The sequence below is a fragment of the Mastigoproctus giganteus genome, chromosome 6 (assembly GCF_048544385.1).
Source record: "Mastigoproctus giganteus isolate SK-2022 chromosome 6, ASM4854438v1, whole genome shotgun sequence".
In the NCBI taxonomy this organism is placed as follows: Eukaryota; Metazoa; Arthropoda; class Arachnida; order Uropygi; family Thelyphonidae; genus Mastigoproctus; species Mastigoproctus giganteus.
Window position 1 is genome coordinate 34,717,312 of NC_143580.1, and position 18,402 is coordinate 34,735,713.

At 38.3% G+C, this 18,402-nt stretch overlaps 1 long non-coding RNA gene across 1 annotated transcript in view; it reads right to left on the reverse strand.

The window, feature by feature from the left end:
- Window positions 1-18,138, reverse strand: part of LOC150084151 (uncharacterized) — a 43,969-nt gene extending 25,831 nt beyond the window's left edge. Inside the window, exon 1 of the long non-coding RNA XR_016547096.1 lies at window positions 18,086-18,138. This is a non-coding gene — a long non-coding RNA (uncharacterized LOC150084151). The remainder of the gene's footprint in view (window positions 1-18,085) is intronic.
- Window positions 18,139-18,402: the final 264 nt, after the last annotated feature.

Genomic DNA, 18,402 nt, shown 5'->3' on the forward strand with positions numbered 1-18,402 from the left:
TTGCAGTACTTTGATCCAAGCCCGAGGCGGGAATCGAACCCGCGACCTTTGGGTTGCCGGGCAGGTACTTTACCCACTCGGCTAGCCCGGTCGGCATTGCCGATGCAATTTCACGAAATGCCATTCCATTTCTCTGGTGATGAAGCGTCTTGGTTCTTCATCTGATTTATCTTGAGCTTCATCAGCATTTTCTTCTTTCACTATCGCTGCCTGCAAGTCCATAAGTTCTTCGTTAGATAATTCATTCTCTTTTTCCTCTATTAACTCCATGTCTTTGGCATCAACCTTTACATATTTTCTGTGGGCATGTTTTCATGGGCATATTTTCTTCCATGCACCATTTAAACTTTTAATAATTTCTGCCCAGGCCTTATTAATGTTTAAAATGGCTTGGTAAATATTGTAAGATTTCCAAAAGTCTCTTAACGTAATTTTCTCGTCGTCTACAGCAGACAATGCCTGAGAAAATGTTGTGCGTAAATAGTATGCTTTTAAATTCAAAATAACACCCTGATCCATAGGTTGGATGAGTAAAGTCATATTTGGTGGTAGAAATATGACTCTCATGTTCGAATTTAAATCGTCTAGATGTGTAGGATGTCCAGGAGCATTAACCCCTGGCATGGTGCCGTGAAGGGTATTGTAGGGTCATGGTACCTGCGTGTACTGGTGAACTTAAAAATAAAGATCTTATTTATTTATTTATTATTATCTAATAGAAGCAAATTCTTGAAAGGAACATCATTGTCTATACAATATTTTTCAACCTCGAGAATGAAGCAGCACTTAAACCAATCCTCAAAGAGAGATACTGTTATAAATGCTCTCTGGTTCGATCAAAAATGCATGGTTAGGGTGGCTTTATTGATGCCCTTATATGCACGAGGATTTCCAGAATGGTACACAAGCATTAGCATAGGCATTTGATGCAAGAAAGCAAGCTTATGCAGCATCAGCCAAAAAATAAACACTTCCACTTCACCCCTCTGTTCGTTCGAAATACCTGTCCAGCTGAGCCTTAAACTTATTTAGCCTATCAACTTCGACGATGCTGGATCCATGCTGGGTCCGAGCTATAACTGAAGTCTTGTCTAGATGATCCTGCAGTGCTTCTTTAACCAGTGCCTCCATTAATTTTCCTGGAACAGAAGTTAATCTCACAGGTCTATAATTACTTGTGTCAGCCTTTGATCCTCCTTTGTGAATTGAGGTAACATTTGCACATCTCCAGTCTGTGGGTACCTCCCTTGAGTCCAAGGAAGTGCTCATAATTATGGCTAAGGGTTTGCTTACTTCCTTTGCTGCCTCCTTTAATATAACTGGATAGATCCCATCCACCCCAGGTGCCTTTCTTGTGTTTGTAAATAAATTTAAGGAGGAACTGGACAGGCATTTGGAGGGAATGGTGTGATTTTTTTTTGGCTGATGCTGCATAAGCTCATACACTTGCTTTCTTGCATCACATGCCACTACTACTACCTGCCGGACCAACTGTGCCCAGGTCACCATATCCTCCTGGTTCCCATCCAGTACAGAATAGGCAATATTATCTAATACCAACTTCTCAATGATAACCTTGTAGACTGGCCCCCAGAGGTCTGCATTTCCAACCTGTTCAACAAATGATTGCCATGTAAGTCACTTATACTGTTTAATCTTTGCTGAGAATTTATTCTTTTTAACTCTATAGCTTTGTTTTAATTCCACGATTAAAACAGGATTAGTCATCCGTCTTGCCCTCTGAAAATTTTTCATAGCAGATCTTACCCTACGTTTTAATTCATCTAAATATGAATTCCACCAAGGGACAGATTTAAGACACTTCTTTTTTCTACTCATCAATTTCTGACTTGCTGACTTTAAAATATTAGTTAAGATTTCTGCCTTTTGGGCAGTACCACATAGAGCCCAGTCCACAACACCACTGATTTGACCAGGTGCCTCCGTAGCCAGGTGGGAAGGAGCAGCAGTGCGTAGCACATGCTTCTTGATTAGACCGGGGTTCGAGCCCATCACCACCAAATACGGAGGATGCAGAAAGGTCAGGGAACGACCACCGCATATCCCGGAGCAATATGGCCTTAGTTGCTAATGCTGCTAAAAACCAAATAACTAACAAACAAACAAACAAACTGATTTGACCCTGAATATAGTTATCAAATCTATCCCAGTTCATAGATCTAATATTATACCTACTTGTCTTCAGCCAAGCACGAGGCACCCCAGCCCCACAATAATCAAAAGAAATGCCCCTGTGGTCACTTGTAGTTATTGCACCATGAACCTTCCAATTATGAATATTACCTAAAATAGCACTGGAACATACAATAATATCAATGTAAGATTATAGTTATCAAATCTATCCCAGTTCATAGATCTAATATTATACCTATTGGTCTCCAGCCAAGCACGAGGCACCCCAGCCCCACAATAATCAAAAGAAATGCCCCTGTGGTCACTTGTAGTTAATGCACCATGAACCTTCCAATTATGAATATTACCTAAAATAGCACTGGAACAAACAATAATATCAATGCAGGGAGGAGAAGGTAGGAAGCTGCTGCGGATCATTGATGATGCCCCACCCAGCAGAGCAAAGGAAATCCTCAAGCTCCTGTCCTTTTTCATCGGTATTCCCAGCTCCCCAGAGTGTGGAGCCAGCGTTTGCATCCACCGCAACAATCACAGGCTTCCTCCGAAAGGACACTTTCCACCTTTTCCAAATATTGTACATATGGGTTGATAATATCACTATACTTAAAGTAAAGGGACACTGGGTATACAGAACCAGTAGGTGTCATTATTTCACATGCCCCACAATCAAAACACAAGGTTGTAATCATGATAACCACTAAACATGGATTAATAACTATTACAGCAGTAAGAGGCACGTCTCCACTTTGTATGATTCTGTATGTACCCAGATATCCCCTCACTTTCCCTTTAAAGGTATAGGGTTCCTGCACAAGAATAATGTCATAGGATCCCTCCTCCACCACCCTACATAGCTGAGATGCCACATCTTTTGCCCAGTAAGTATTTATTTGTAAAATCTTTAATACAAATGTATTTATAACTTTACTCATAATCAATCCTTTTATTATTTTGTTCCAATGCTTTAATATATTCAGGGCATTGTTTATTTACTGCAGCACTATGCTCAGTAGAGCTTTTCTTACACCAACAATTGATACACTTAGCAGGCTCCAATTTTTTGGAACATTCCTTAAATGAGTGACCCTGTACACTACAGTGTCCACAGAAGGTTTTGTTCCTACAATATTTTGCAATATGTCTGTAGGCCAAACACTTATGACATTGGGTTACTGTTACAATGTCCTGCACCTGGCAGAAGTCTCAGTTAATAAACAGCCTACCACTATTTACAATTGCTTGTGGATATGTCCAGACATTTGTAAAATCCAATTAGTCTTAATTTTTCCTTTAACTTTATTAATAGACAAAATGGAAACATTTTCAACACCTGATCTTTAGTAATTTCATATTCACTCAAGTTTCTTTGCCATATTTGTTCAATCAATTGTTCTTTAGTAACCCCTTCGCTAACATCAAAGACTAGCAGCTTGGGTTTCTCCAAAGTCATACCAAGATCTTTAAATTGAAGACATCCTTTAATTTTCTCAAGGTCTCAGTCTGAATCTGTCTCTATTATAACCTTCCTATCCTTCACTGCTCTTACACTTTAAACTTTAATGTCTTGCAACATTGGTCTCACTGTTTTCAGTAACTCTTCACATCTTCACTAGATAAAAATTTATCATTATTAGAAGTTACAATAGCAATCTTTGGTTGTCTTACTGTATCCTGTTCTTTTGACACAACTTGGGCATATCACTTCTGAGAATCCTTCTTTTTCTCCTTTGTTTCCGATTTAGTTTCTAAAACTTTATTCTCAATTTGTAAATCTATTATAGTCAATTCTAATCTATCCCAAAGATCCAGTATTTACATAGTCTAACAACACTAGGAATGTTATAATCTTTTCTAAGTAATTCTCTTAGTTGTTAACCTACAGTTCTTTATTTTATCCTTTCCATCTAAACCCAATATTCTGTCTACTGCCACATCCAAGGAAATATCACTTGAGCTTTCCAGATATTCTCTTACATGTTTAGCTGGTCTATTTTCCTGTCTCTGCCTGGCTTTCTGAGAGTTTCTGACTTATTAATTCTAAATCCACTACTTTCAGTTCTTTAACGTTTGGATTACCCTTAGCTTTAGAATTTGCTGCAAGTTTCTTTGCTTTTAGTTTCTGCTTTTTGGATACCATATTTACTTCTTTACTAACCTTCTGAGATGTTTCAGTAACCTTTTGTGATGTCTGTTCAGCAACTACTTGTGTTCGAGTCATCTCTTCAGGTGCAGTAAGCACATCCTTATTAACCTGTTCTAACTCCTCTTCTACATATTCTACAAGAATTTGTTCATTACTGTCGATATCAGATATACTTGCTACTGCAGTAAGGTCTGGAAGGGAACCAGTAAAGAATCTCTTCATTCCCATGGCTGGCATCTCCGTAGCCAGGTGGGTAGGAGCAACAGTGCGTAGCACACACTTCTTGATTAGACCGGGGTTCGAGCCCATGACCACCAAATACGGAGGATGTGGAAAGGTCAGGGAATGACCACTGCATATCCCTGGAGCAATATGGCCTTAGTTGTTAATGCTCCTAAAAACCAAATAACAACAACAACAATTCCCATGGCCATAATACACGTTTATATTAGTAATGTATAAATAAAATAAATATAACTATTTACAATTAAAAGGATCGATCAGTAATTGACTGAGCCAACTATTTACACAATTTACAATAGTACAGTTTGGTAATTTACCAGACTTAGTGATCCCACAGGACAAGTCAGTAAAATATAATAAATAATTTAAAAATCAAAACCGACATTAAACACAACTCCATACAATTGATAAAAAAAAAAAAAAAAAACCTTTCACGTGGACAGTATGGCCTAGAGGAATTGAAGGAAGAGCATTGCCATTGTGGAGCAAAACAGTTTTTAAACTTAGCTTTGATAAGTCTATGAATAGCCTCCAGTCCTGTGGGTTGTGCTCCACATTCAAAGCTGTCATCAAAACATTGACATCACAGCAGGCAACAAGGTTGTTTTAAAATGTCACTTTTAAAATATAGAGTCAAAGCATTGTGCTCGCTCCTGTACACGGACACCTTGACAGTTGGTTGCAGAAGATTCCACTGTTAGAGCCTTGATCCCAGAAGCTCTGCTTTATCTTTCGATAGATCTAGAGTCTTGAATTAGATCACTTAGTTCACCTTGAGTGATTCTGTGCGGCTCACTCAGTGACTCAGGTTCTGGCCCAAAATCAGGATCCTGTGATGCTGAAGGCCCAGGTTGACCATCATTCCTCACACTGTCTCCATCTTCATCAGACTCCAAAGTGTACTCTTCTGGAAGGTGAGGTGCAGGCAGATCATCCCCAAGTGCCACTGGTCGGATAGCTGATGGGATGTTGGGGTATTCCACCATCCACTTCCTTTTTTTTGGACATGCCATGCTGAAGAGGAGGCACCTGCAGAAATAACAGTCACTTACATGATTTGAATGCTCCCTCCAAATCACTGGGATGGCAAAAGGCATCGAATGTCCTTTGTTATTCAACCATCCACAGAGATTTACAGCACATGTGTTGCAGCAAATATGAGATGCCCAGGGTTTGTCTTCATCCCCTACCTATACAGCCAAAATAATGGTAGTAGGCTGTCTTCACAAGTGGAGTCAATTGGTGTTTCTGAGTGGAAAATGTTACATCACCACACACACAACAAAAATTGTCAACACTGTTAACACATTTATGTGGCATCCTGGCTTTTTATGTAATTTTTGTCCATAAATCTGAAAAAAAGAAAAGAAAAGAAATGAACATTACTCATAGCTAAAGTGACCAGATCCTCAGTATTCCAATGCGGGACATCTGGGGGGGGGGAGAATTTACAACCCCCTAGAAACAATATACACATTTTTTTTAATTTATTTTTTATTTATAAAAAAAATATATTCACATACAAAATATAAATTAAATACATATACTTCTTTGAACTAAACTTATAAAATATCACACTTAAAAAAAAAAACACAAAAAAAACAAAATACACTATATATATATATATATATATATTTTTTTTTTTTTTTTCCACAGAAAGGCTGAAATTCAGTATAGGTACTCCTCATGTTGGACAGACAACTTGTATGATTGAGACCCTCATGTTGGACAGACAACTTGTATGATTGAGACCCGCTAATATTCGTGAAATCAGACAAATGCTAACTTATTAACCTGATTGAGGTGTATAAAGCCTTGAATGGTTTGAGCATGCTCAATGCTGATGGGATTCTTCTCTCTTGCTCAGAATAATTTCCCGAGAGGGCATAAATTCAAATTGAGGAAATACAGTTGTAGGATAGATGTGCGGAAATTTGCCTTTAGTCAGCGGGTGGTTTATTGCTGGAATAAACTTCCATCTGTTGTTGTAGAAGTTGATAGCTTAAACAGATTCAAGGCAGAACTAGACAAACATTTGGAGCAAGTGGATGGGTGAAACGAGAAGGGAGTGTGTGTGTGTTTTTTTTTTTTTTTTTGGCTGATGCTATATAAGATTGCTTTCTTGCATCATGTGCCCTTGCTAATGCCAATGCTTATTGTGATTTTCTCTTGTAGAGAATCTATCTTCATTTTGAATTTAGACCAAATAAAAATAGGATAATAAATATAATGTATAGGATATTAATAAATATTAAAATTTTGAAATATTATATTTTAAGTCAGGAAAGGTACCCTCGTGTTACACTACATGACGAACAGCATGAAGGACATGAACTGAGAAACACAGTTATTAGAAGGGGGAAAAACACTTATTAGAGGGGTCATATTTTTAATCGACTTTCATTTTTGTTTAATGAAAAAAAAGTTGTTTTTTTTTCTGTGAAATAATACTGATAATAAAAATACATACTTCTTTTAACAATAAAAACATGAGAAATTAAATAATATAATTAAATATATTTTTCTGCTGAGTGAATAATTCTTCATTACTTTGTAGTATTGCTTTCAGCGTTTCTACGGTCAGTTATTTTTTTATAATTTATTATTTTTTTTTTGTTGACGTCCACAACTTATTTACTACCAAAAAAAAACTCTTTTGTTGTACCATTCGTTTCTGGCAAACATAATACAGGTACTTTGCATTATTGAGGTTACATGTCCAATCCGGGACAGTTTGCAATGCGGGGCAAAAGTCTTAAACCTAGGACTGTCACGCATAATCTGGTACATATAGTCACTTTACTCATAACACCACTTGCAAGGTAAATGATACACAGAAATACTAAAAAAAAAAAAACAAATACAAAAAAAAAAACATGCTTTATCGGTTCCTGTTTCAGTATTACCAATCTCTAGACTCCAAAATTCCCTAGTATTCACTAATATTCCCCTAAATCATGAAGGTCTATATCGTGGAACTGAGAGCTAACTAAGAGTTTTAAATGTTATATTCGTTTTTATCATGCTGAAATTAAGAATTGACTATTTTCAAGCCATAAACATTTTTGATGTTGACCAGTGAAATATTGTTCAAAGTTTAGGCCTAAATGGATGTCAGATGAACTAATGAGACTCATGGCAGAGAAGAAAAATGCATGGGATGCATATAAATTATCAGATAACATAGAAGCCCATAGGCTTCTGTGTCATATGATATCTGTAGCAGATATAAGCTTGTCTGTAATCAAGTCACAAAGGAGATTAGGCAAGCAAAGGCAGATTACAAAAAATCTTTCGTAAAGGATGCCAAGAAAACCAGCAAGGCCTCCTTTACTTATATAAACTCTAAAAGGAAGGGGATGAATCAGATTGGTCCACTTGATATGGATGGTTTGAGTTGATGATCCTGCTCAGATAGCTGATAATTTGAATGTATATTTTGCACCTACATTCACACACGAGGAGTTATTAAGGGAGGAAAATGCCAGAAGTTTGTCAAACTGTAACAGGGTGGTTAATGATTTTGTAATAACTGAGAGCAAAGTGGAGGAGAAATTGTTGAAGTTAAACATAAGAAAGGCACCTGGGGTGGATGGGATCTATCCAGTTATATTAAAGAAGGCAGTAAAGCAACTAAGCAAACCCTTAGCCATAATTATGAGAACATTCTTGGATTCAGGGGAGGTCCCCGCGGACTGAAGATGTGCAAATGTATCCCCAATTCACAAAGGGGGATCAAAGGGTGACACGAGTAATTACAGACCAGTTAGTTTAACTTCTGTTCCACATAAAATAAAGGAGTCACTAGTTAAAGATGCATTGCAGGATCATCTAGACAAGACTGCAGCAATAATTCAAACAGCATGGGTTTGTTAAGGAAAAGTGTTGTCTGACAAATTTGACTGGATACTATGATGTGATTAGAAAGGAACTGGATGCAAAAAATAATTTTGAAAATCATACTTGGATTTCAGGAAAGCTTTTGACACTGTCGCACACGGAAGACTACAGTACAAATTGGAGCAGTATGGTATTAAGGGCAAGTTGCTACAATGGATAAAAATGGGTGGTTGAGTGGGAGAAGACAGAGTGTGGTTATTAATGGATAAAAGGGTGGTTGAGTGGGAGAAGACAAGAGTGTGGTTATTAATGGACGCTGCTCTGAATGGACTAATGTTTTTAGGAGTCACAAAGGTTCAGTGTTTTGGGCGCACTGTTGTTTTGTATTTTTATCAATGATATTGATGAAGGTATATCAGTCAAAGTGTCGAAGTTTGAAGATGATACAAAGGTTGGTAGGGTTGTTAATGACAGTAATGGCAGTATGCTACTGCAACAGGATCTAGAAAATTTGGGCAGATGGGCTGAGAAGTGGCAACTGAAGTTTAACATTGACAAATGCAAAGTACTGCATATGGGTAGAAGTAACCTCAGAGGAATGTATCAACTGTGTGGTACTACACTTAGGGTGGCAGAAAATGAAAAAGACCTGGGAGTGATTGTGCAGTCAGATATGAAGTTTTCTGAGCAATGCAGACAGGCTGCCGGAGCAGGTCACGGGGTATAGTCAATGATATAGAGGAATTTTGCTAGCAGGGATAAGGAAGTGATTATCCCTTTGTATAAGGCAATGGTCAGGCAATGCCTTGAGTACTGCATACAGGTCTGGAGGCCTCATTTTAGGAAGGATGTATAGTTTTTTGAGCATGTACAGAGAAGGGCAACAAGATTGGTGAGGGGAACAAAGGGGTCCCCTTACCAAGAAAGGCTTAGGTTCTGCAAATTGCAGTGGCTGGGGACTAGTATCCATGAGGTGATCTCAATGAGGTGTATAAGGCTTTGAAAGAGCCAAAATGCATTAACAACTAATGAAATTGACTTCATCCTTACTAACAGAAGATATATCGTGAATGTTGTTACAGTCCTGAACAAGGTAAATGATCACAGAATGGTAAGATTCACACTTCACAGATGTCAGAAAAGAAAGGAAAAAACTGACTCGAGTAAATAATAGGAAGGTCTTTGAGATAACAGAAGAGGAGAAAAGCAGTATGTACTGAAACTTAAGAACAAGTTTGAGCTTCTGCAGACTGTTCAGTACCAAGATATTGATGAGAAATACTACAACTTTCTGAAAGTGATAAAACCCAAGAAACCTATAGATAAAAAGAAAAGCAAAGAAGAGAAAATTAGCCAAGAAACATTTGTCATGATGAACCGAAGATGACAAATGAAGAGCAAGATAAAAACTGACAAAGATAAAATTGAGTATTGAGTATAGTGAGTTATGCAAAGCCATTAGAAAGAGACTCAGAGATAGACATATGAAGATTTAACATAAGAAAAGTAGAACGAGCATTAGGATGACGAAAGGACTTAAATCAGCAACCATGAGCAGTAATACAAAAAGACAAATGATACTGAAACTGAAGAAAAACGATGGTATAATTATAAAAAGCAGAGAAGACATAATTCAAATAGCAGAAGAATGTTATAGAGAATTATACAAGGAGCGAGGAAATGATGCCAGCAGTGGGAAAGGTGGATCAAAAATTAGTAACACATACGACATACCCGATATCCTTCCTGATGAGGTAGAACATGCATAGAAAATGAACAATCAGAAGACACAAGGGAAGATGAAGTTACTGTAGAGTTGTTAAAATTGGGAGGAAGAGACATGATAAATCAATTGTTATCCCACATCTACAAGTTGTTCACAAGGGTCATTACTAACAGATTAGAAATATTCCTTGATGAGAATCAACCGAAAGAGCAAGCTGGCTTTAGGACAGGATTCTCAACTATGGATCACCTTCACGTAATATCATTAGCATTAGCATTAGCATTAGCAGAGGCATATGATGCAAGAAAGCAAGCTTATTCAGCATCAGCCAAAAAAAAAAAAAAAAAAAAAACCGCTCCCATTTCACCCCTCCGTCTGTTCGAAATACCTGTCCAGTTGAGCTTTAAATTTGTTTAGGCTATCAACTTCAACAACAAGTGATGGAAGTCGGTTCCACCAACCAACCAACCACCCGCTGGCCAAAGGCAAATTTCCGCACATCTATCCGACATCCGTCCTTCCTCAATTTGAATTTATGCCCTCTGAGGTGATTATTCTGAGAAAGATGAAGAATCCCATTGGCATTGAGCATGCTCAAACCATTCAAAGCCTTATACACCTCTATCAGATCACCTCGCCGGTGCCTAGTCTCCAGACTCTGTAATTTGCAAAACTTAAGCCTTTCTTCGTAAGAGCAACCCTTTGTTCCATTTACTAATCTTGTTGCCCTTCTCTGTACCCGTTCAAGCAGCTCTACATCCTTCTTGAAATGAGGCCTCCAGACCTGTATACAGTACTCAAGATGTGGCCTTACCATTGCCTTATACAAGGGAATAATCACCTCCTTATCCCTGCTAGAAAAATTCCTGTATATCATTGACAAGACACCATGAGCTACTCTTGCAGCTCGTCTGCACTGCTCAGAGAACTTCATATCTGCCTGCACAATTACCCCCAGGTCCTTTTCATTCTCCACCACTGTCAGTGTAGTACCGCAGAGTTGATACGTTGCTCTGGGGTTACTGTTTCCCATATGCAGCACTTTACATTTGTCGATGTTAAACCTCATTTGCCACCTCTCAGCCCATCTGTTCAACCTTTCCAGATCCTGTTGCAGCAGCATAGCGTCAGTATTGTCCTTAACGACCCTGCCAACCTTTGTATCATCTGCAAACTTGGACATTAAACTTGATATCCCATCATCAATATCATTCATAAACACCGAAAACAACAACGGACCCAACACTGAACCTTGAGGAACTCCACTAATAACATTAGTCCACGTTGAGCAGTGTCCATTGATTACCACTCTCTGTCTTCTGCCACTCAACCATCCCCTTATCCATAGCAGCAATTTGCCTCCAATGCCACACTGCTCCAATTTGTGCAGCAGTCTTCCATGTGCAACAGTATCAAAAGCCTTTCTAAGATCCAAATATATAATATCAAAGTTATTCCCTGCATCCAGTTCTTTTGTGACTACATCATAGTATCCAATCAAATTGGTCAGGCAAGACCTGCCCTTAACAAAACCATGCTGCGTCTGAGCTATAACTGAATTCTTGTCTAGATGATCCTGCAGTGCTTCTTTAACCAGTGCCTCCATTAATTTACCTGGAACAGAAGTTAAACTAACAGGTCTATAATTACTTGTGTCAGCCTTTGATCCTCCTTTGTGAATTGGGGTTACATTTGCACATCTCCAGTCCATGGGTACCTCCCCTGAGTCCAAAGAAGCTCTCATAATTATGGCTAGGGGTTTGCATACTTCCTTTGCTGCCTCCTTTAATATAACTGGATAGATCCCATCCACCCCAGGTGCCTTTTTTATGTTTATCCTCAACAATCTCTCCTCCACTTTCCACTCAGTTATTACAAAATCATCCAGCTCACTGACAATGTTTACTTTACCTACATCATTCTCCTTCCTGAATAACTCCTCATGCGTGAATGTAGATGCAAAATATTCGTTTAGATTGTTAGCCACCTGAGCAGGATCCTCAACTGTTGAACCATCAATATCCAGTGGACCAATCTGATTCATCCCTTTCCTTTTCGAGTTCAAGTATGTAAAGAACTCTTTTCTGTTTTTCTTTGCATCCTTTGCCAAGGATTTTTCATAGTCTGCCTTTGCCTGCCTAATCTCCTTTGTGACTTGGTTACAGACCAACTTATATCTATCATAGGCTTCCATGTCACCCATTAATTTGTATGTATCCCATGCATTTTTCTTCTCTGCCACATGTCTCATTAGTTCATGTGACAACCATTTAGGCCTAAACCTTGAACAATATTTCTTAGTTGGTATGTAAAGCCTGGTAGCCTCGAAGATTAGTTCCTTGAATGCTTCCCATTTTGAGTTTGCTGTTGGTAACATCATCAGTTGGTCCCACTGTATAGAATTTAAATACTGTCTCAGACCATCATAGTCGCCTTTACGAAAACAAAAACCCTTCCCTTTACCTCTGATGGTAGTTACCTCCTTGAGTAAATCCCACTTCAACACACTGTGATCACTGCCACCTAGTGGTTCATTTATCTGCAGGTTCTTAATGCATGAAGAATCACTACTGATAATCAGATCAAGAGTATTGCTCCCTCTTGTTGCCTCACGAACATGCTGATGTAGAAAATCATCCAATAAATCCACAAAAGCCTTGCTAGTGTGCGAGTGACCAACCCACAAATTCCAGTCAATATCTGGGAAATTAAAGTTCCCCCATTATAAGACTCTCTGATTTACTGGCCCACTCTATTTCCCTGTACAAAATCTTATTATACTCATCAGAGTCATTAGGCCTATAGCACACTCCTACTCTCAATTTTGATTTCCCTATGCTTATGTCACACCAAACTGACTCGACGCTGCCCTGTCCATCGATGTCGACTGGCTTCACTTCCTTGGACTTTATGTGTTTCTTAATTAATAGCATAACCCCTCCTCCCCTCCTGTCCTGTCTATCCTTTCTATACACATTGTATTCCCCAAATTCCAGTTCCGCATTACTTATATCTGTGTGACACCACGTCTCTGATATCCCAACAATATCTGCCTTTGATGTTTTGAGCAATACCTCAAATTCATCAAATTTATTTACCAAACTCCTAGCATTGGTGTACACGTAGGTATACATGCACCTGTTTCTATTCTTAGCTACCCTAACACAACCCATGTGTTTACCTGTACCGCAATGACTACCAGCAGTCTCTGAAATATCCTGCATTTTGTTTTTCAGACTTCTGCTCATTTCAATAGAAGCAGTGCAAGAATCACTTCCACCTCTGCCACTGGCTACTGTTAATCTATTAGTCCTTGTATCCCCCCCAACTAGCAGTTTTCCGACCCACCTAACACTGCCTCGACAGCATCAGCAAAAATTCTTGCACCCTTTCTATTTAAGTGTATCCCATCCCTGTAGAAGCAATCTCTCCTGTTAACAAGTACAGTCCAGGCTGAAAAAAATTCTACCCCTTGAGCCTTGCACAATCCCTCCAGGGCCGAATTGATCGACAAGGCTCTCATCATATACTCCCTCCTATCGTGTCTGGGCAGAATTGCAGACACTTTCAAGTTCAACCCTAATTCACGGCTTTTTTTCAACAGTGACCTGTACTTGCTAAGTAATTCCGCCGGTCTACTACTCTTAATATCATTAGTGCCAACGTGTACAACTATATCACCTTTTGTGCCCTTAAAAGATGATATCCGCTCTACAACGTCATCAACCTTTGCCCCTGGCAGACATACCCTGGTCCTATTCCACCTATCCTTTTTACAAAGGATGTTCCCCGTTTCCCTGACAATAGAGTCACCAACAACTACTAGTTTCTGTGGGACCAGCGCATTCTGCCTAGGGGGCTGCTTCTGTGTTGCCTGATGACCAAGTGCAAGCTCTGGCGTTGATGTGGGCAGCTGAGAGCTTGATGGGCCCCTCAATTTATTTCCTTCGAGGGCATCCACCCTGTCCTTCAAGCTCTCATAAAGGCCCATAACAACGCTGAGTTGTCGCCTGATTTCCTTGCACTACTTACATCGTGCACACACAAAGACAACCCCCTTGGCAGTATCATATCCCGTACCCGACTGCTCCGCAAACATCAAGCAAACAGTGCATTTTAATAGACTGTGATTCAGAGGGCAACTGCCCCCCTCAGTTCTCCCCTGAACCACAGCACTCCCATTAGCTTGAGCCTTTTGCTTTGCTGCTCTGGTCAGAGTCATGATTCCGATTTAATTCAATAAAATTCAAAACAAAAATTAAATCCTTAAGTTATATCCCAAAACAGTTATGTTATATATATATTTTTTTCGGTATCTAGTGTTTTCTACGAGTTCCCTTTATACAACTTCCGTATCACGTGTACCATATCTCAGCTAATGGAGAACGCAAATGAATATAAAATACCATTATGTCTGCATTTGTGGATTATGTAAAGGCATTTGACTCCATTCAGCATAAGGCAATGTTTTGGGCACTGGCAAGACAAGGCATAGATACCACATATATTATGATTTTGAAGAAAATATATGAAAACACTACCTCCGTTATTAGACTAGACAAAGACAGTAGCAAATTTAGAATTGAGAAAGGAGTTCAAGAAGGAGACACATCATCTCTGAAGTTGTTTACTGCTGCCCTTGAGGAAGATTTAAGAAAATTAGACTGGTCGCAGAAAGGAGAGTACCTAAACCATTTACGATTTGCAGATTACATTGTGATCATAAACCATGATCCCAAATATTTTCCTATAATTCTTTGGGATCATGGAATCTTAATCAGTTATAAAAAGTTAGTAAGGATTTTGGAATAAAGATGAATATGGCTAAAACAAAAGTAATGATAGTAGTAGAGGCATGTGTTGCAAGAAAGCAAGTGTATGAGCTTATATAGAAGACAGTCAAACCTTCCCCCCCCCCAATTTCACACAACCATTCCCTCTAAAAGTTTGTCCAGTTCCTCCTTGAATTCATTTAAGCTACCAACTTCCACAACGGCAGATGGAAGTTTGTTCAAGCAATTAACCACCCACTGGCTAAAGGCAAATTTCTGCACATCTATTCTACAAATGTCTTTCCTCAATTTAAATTTATGCCCCCTTAAGTTCGTAATCTGAATAAGTGGAAGAATCCCATCAGAATTCAGCGTGCTCAACCCATTCAAGGCCTTATACACCTCAATCAGATCACCGCGCAGGTGCCTAGTCTCCAGCCACTGCAATTTTCAGAACTTAAGCCTCTCTTGTTAAGAGGACTTCATTTCCCTCACCAATCTTGTTGCCCTTCTCTGTACATGCTCAAGAAAATCTACATCCTTCCTAAAATGAGGCCTCCAGACCTGTATGCAGTGCTCAAGGCATGGCCTGACCATTGCCTTATACAAAGGGATAATCACCTCCTTTTCCCTGCTAGCAAAATTGCTGTATATCATTGACAAAAACCCCATGACCTGCTCTGGCAGCCTATCTGCATTGCTCAGAAAACATATCAGACTGCACAATTACTCTCAGGTCTTTTTCATTTTCTACCACCTTAAGTGTAGTACCACAGAGTTGGTATGTTCCTCTGGGGTTACTGCTACCCATATGCAGTATGTTACATTTGTCAATGTTAAACTTCAGTTGCCACTTCTCAGCCCATCTTCCCAAATTTTCTAGATCCTGTTGCAGTAGCACACTGCCATTAACAACCCTGCCAACTTTTGTTTCATCTGCAAACTTCGACACTAAGCCTGATATACTTTCATCAATATCATTGATAAATATACAAAACAACAGTGGACTCAACTAATAACATTAGTCCACAAAGAGTAGCACCCATTGATTACCACCCTCTGTCTTCTCCCACTCAACCAACCTTTTATCCATTGTAGCAACTTACTCTTAATGGCATTCTGCTCCAATTTTTACAGTAGTCTTTCATGGGCAACAGTGTCAAAAGCTTTCCTGAAATCCAAATATATGATATCAAAATTATTTTTTTGCATCCAGTTCCTTTGTAACTACATCATAATATCCAATCAAATTTGTCAGATGAGACTTTCCCTTAACAAACCCATGCTGTTTGAATTATTGCTGCAGTGTTGTCTAGATGATCCTGCAATGCATCTTTAACCAGTGACTCCATTATTTTACCGGGAACAGAAGTTAAACTAACTGGCCAAAATTTACTCATGTCACCCTTTGATACCCTCTTTGTGAATTGGAGATGCATTTGCACATGTCCAGTTCGAGGGGACCTCCTCTTAGTCCAAGGATGCTCTCATAATTATGGCTAAGGGTTTGCTTAGTTCCTTTTCCGCCTCCTTTAATATAACTGGAAAGATCCCATTCACCACAGGTGCCTTTCTTATGTTTAACTTCGTCAATTTCTCCTCCACTTTGCTCTCAGTTATTACAAAATCATTAAGCACCCAATAACAGTTCGATAAACTTCCGGGATTATCCTCCCTTAATTAATAACTCCTCATGTGTAAATGCAAAATACTCATTGAGATTATTCGGATTTAAGTCATTTACCCCACATTGAAAACTGTCCTGGATTGGACATGTTACCTCTATACTTATATCATGAATCACGATTTTGCATTTTTTAAGAAAATTGAAAACAGTAATTGGATTTGCATTATGTTTTCCAGGAACCAATGGTGCAACAGAAAGTTTTTTTCAGTAGTAAATAAGTTGTGGATGTTAGAAAAAACAGAATCGACCATAGGACGCTGAAAGTAATACTACAAGTGCAATTTGCTAATTCTTGTGAAGAATTTTACGAAGAAAAAGCAAATAATGAAGAATTATTAAGAAAAATTCACTCCATGGAAAAATATTTAATTTCTATTGTTTTTATTGTTAAAAGATGTAATTTTATTATTATTTCACAGAAATAATAATAAGAAATACCTATATTATATAGATATTTCTTTGAAATAAAACAAAAATATGTGAAAAAAAATATATATAGGCTATATTTGTTTTTTTTTAGAGATGTGATATTTTATTTTATAAGTTCAGTTCAAAGAAGTATATGTACTTAATTTATATTTTGTATATGAATTTTTTTATAAATAAAAAAAATGTATATTGTTTTTAAGAAGATGCTGACCCCATATAAACGTGGGTAGAAGGCGAGGATAAAGAAGATTGCTTTTAGAGGGGGGGGGGTAAAATCGATATCCCGCATTAGAATACTCAGGATATAGTCACTTTATTTAAAATATACCCCATGGGACTCTATGCATATTTTCTTAGAATTTCTTCAACACTATGTCTTGAGATGGTCAGTCATATTCTTTTGAATGGTACTAAACCCTTTTTATTTCATCTTCAGAAAGAGCAAGAATTCGGGAGCCAGAGGAAACCTAATTTACTGGGGAGTTTCTGTAATCCCTTTTGGCAAAAGAAATCATCGGCGTTATCACCGAATACTCGGCGTTGATCTCCAGCGGAGTAAAATCATCGAAAATCTAACGCAATAATGCATTCCAGCTTTATTTTACTTCAACTTCTGCGTTGAAATATTCCCCTACCATCCTATATTATCACCCCAGGGGCTCACATTTAGTGAGTGTGGGCTTCTTGGCACACCCAGGATCCTGAGCTGGATATCATCATTCTTCTTTTTCTTGGTGATTCTTTTCTACTTCTCTCTCTGAGAGTAACTCGGGAATTTTTTTTTTTTTTTTTTTTTTTGGCTGGTGCATCATAAGCTTCAGGCTTCCTAGCACATATGGCTAATAAATAATAATAATACGCATATCTTTAATCGAGTATTCCATACCTAACCGAAAGTTGCCATTTTACAAAAGATATCAACCGCCGTTTCGTATTTTAACTTTTGAACATCTGGCGGTCGATTTTAATTTTTTCTGAACGCCTAATTTATTAATCCATATAACAGGGATGCCGAAACAAACCCCAAAGGACAAATATCAGAGGCATGGTTTCTTTTCCTGCGTAGCAACAGAAATAACTCCCACACTTACCTATTCAGTTGATTCTCGTTAAGCCACGCCGCTTCCGCGAGAACGAACACGACCTTCTCCGAAGTGGATTATTTTATCCACTTTGAACTATTTATTTATTTTTAATTTTTCATATCTTTAGTAGCCGAAACCAAATTTTCAGGGGGAGAGAAAGAGAAGATCGTGTACAAAAGTTGCGTTACAAAGAAAACAAAGTAATACGGTGCTCGTCAACTGAAATTATATAAGCGTTCCAACTGAAGGTTGTCAGAATAATGCTAACATTAGCCTGATTAATTAAATAAGTGATTAATTCAAAATATTATATAGACAAAATA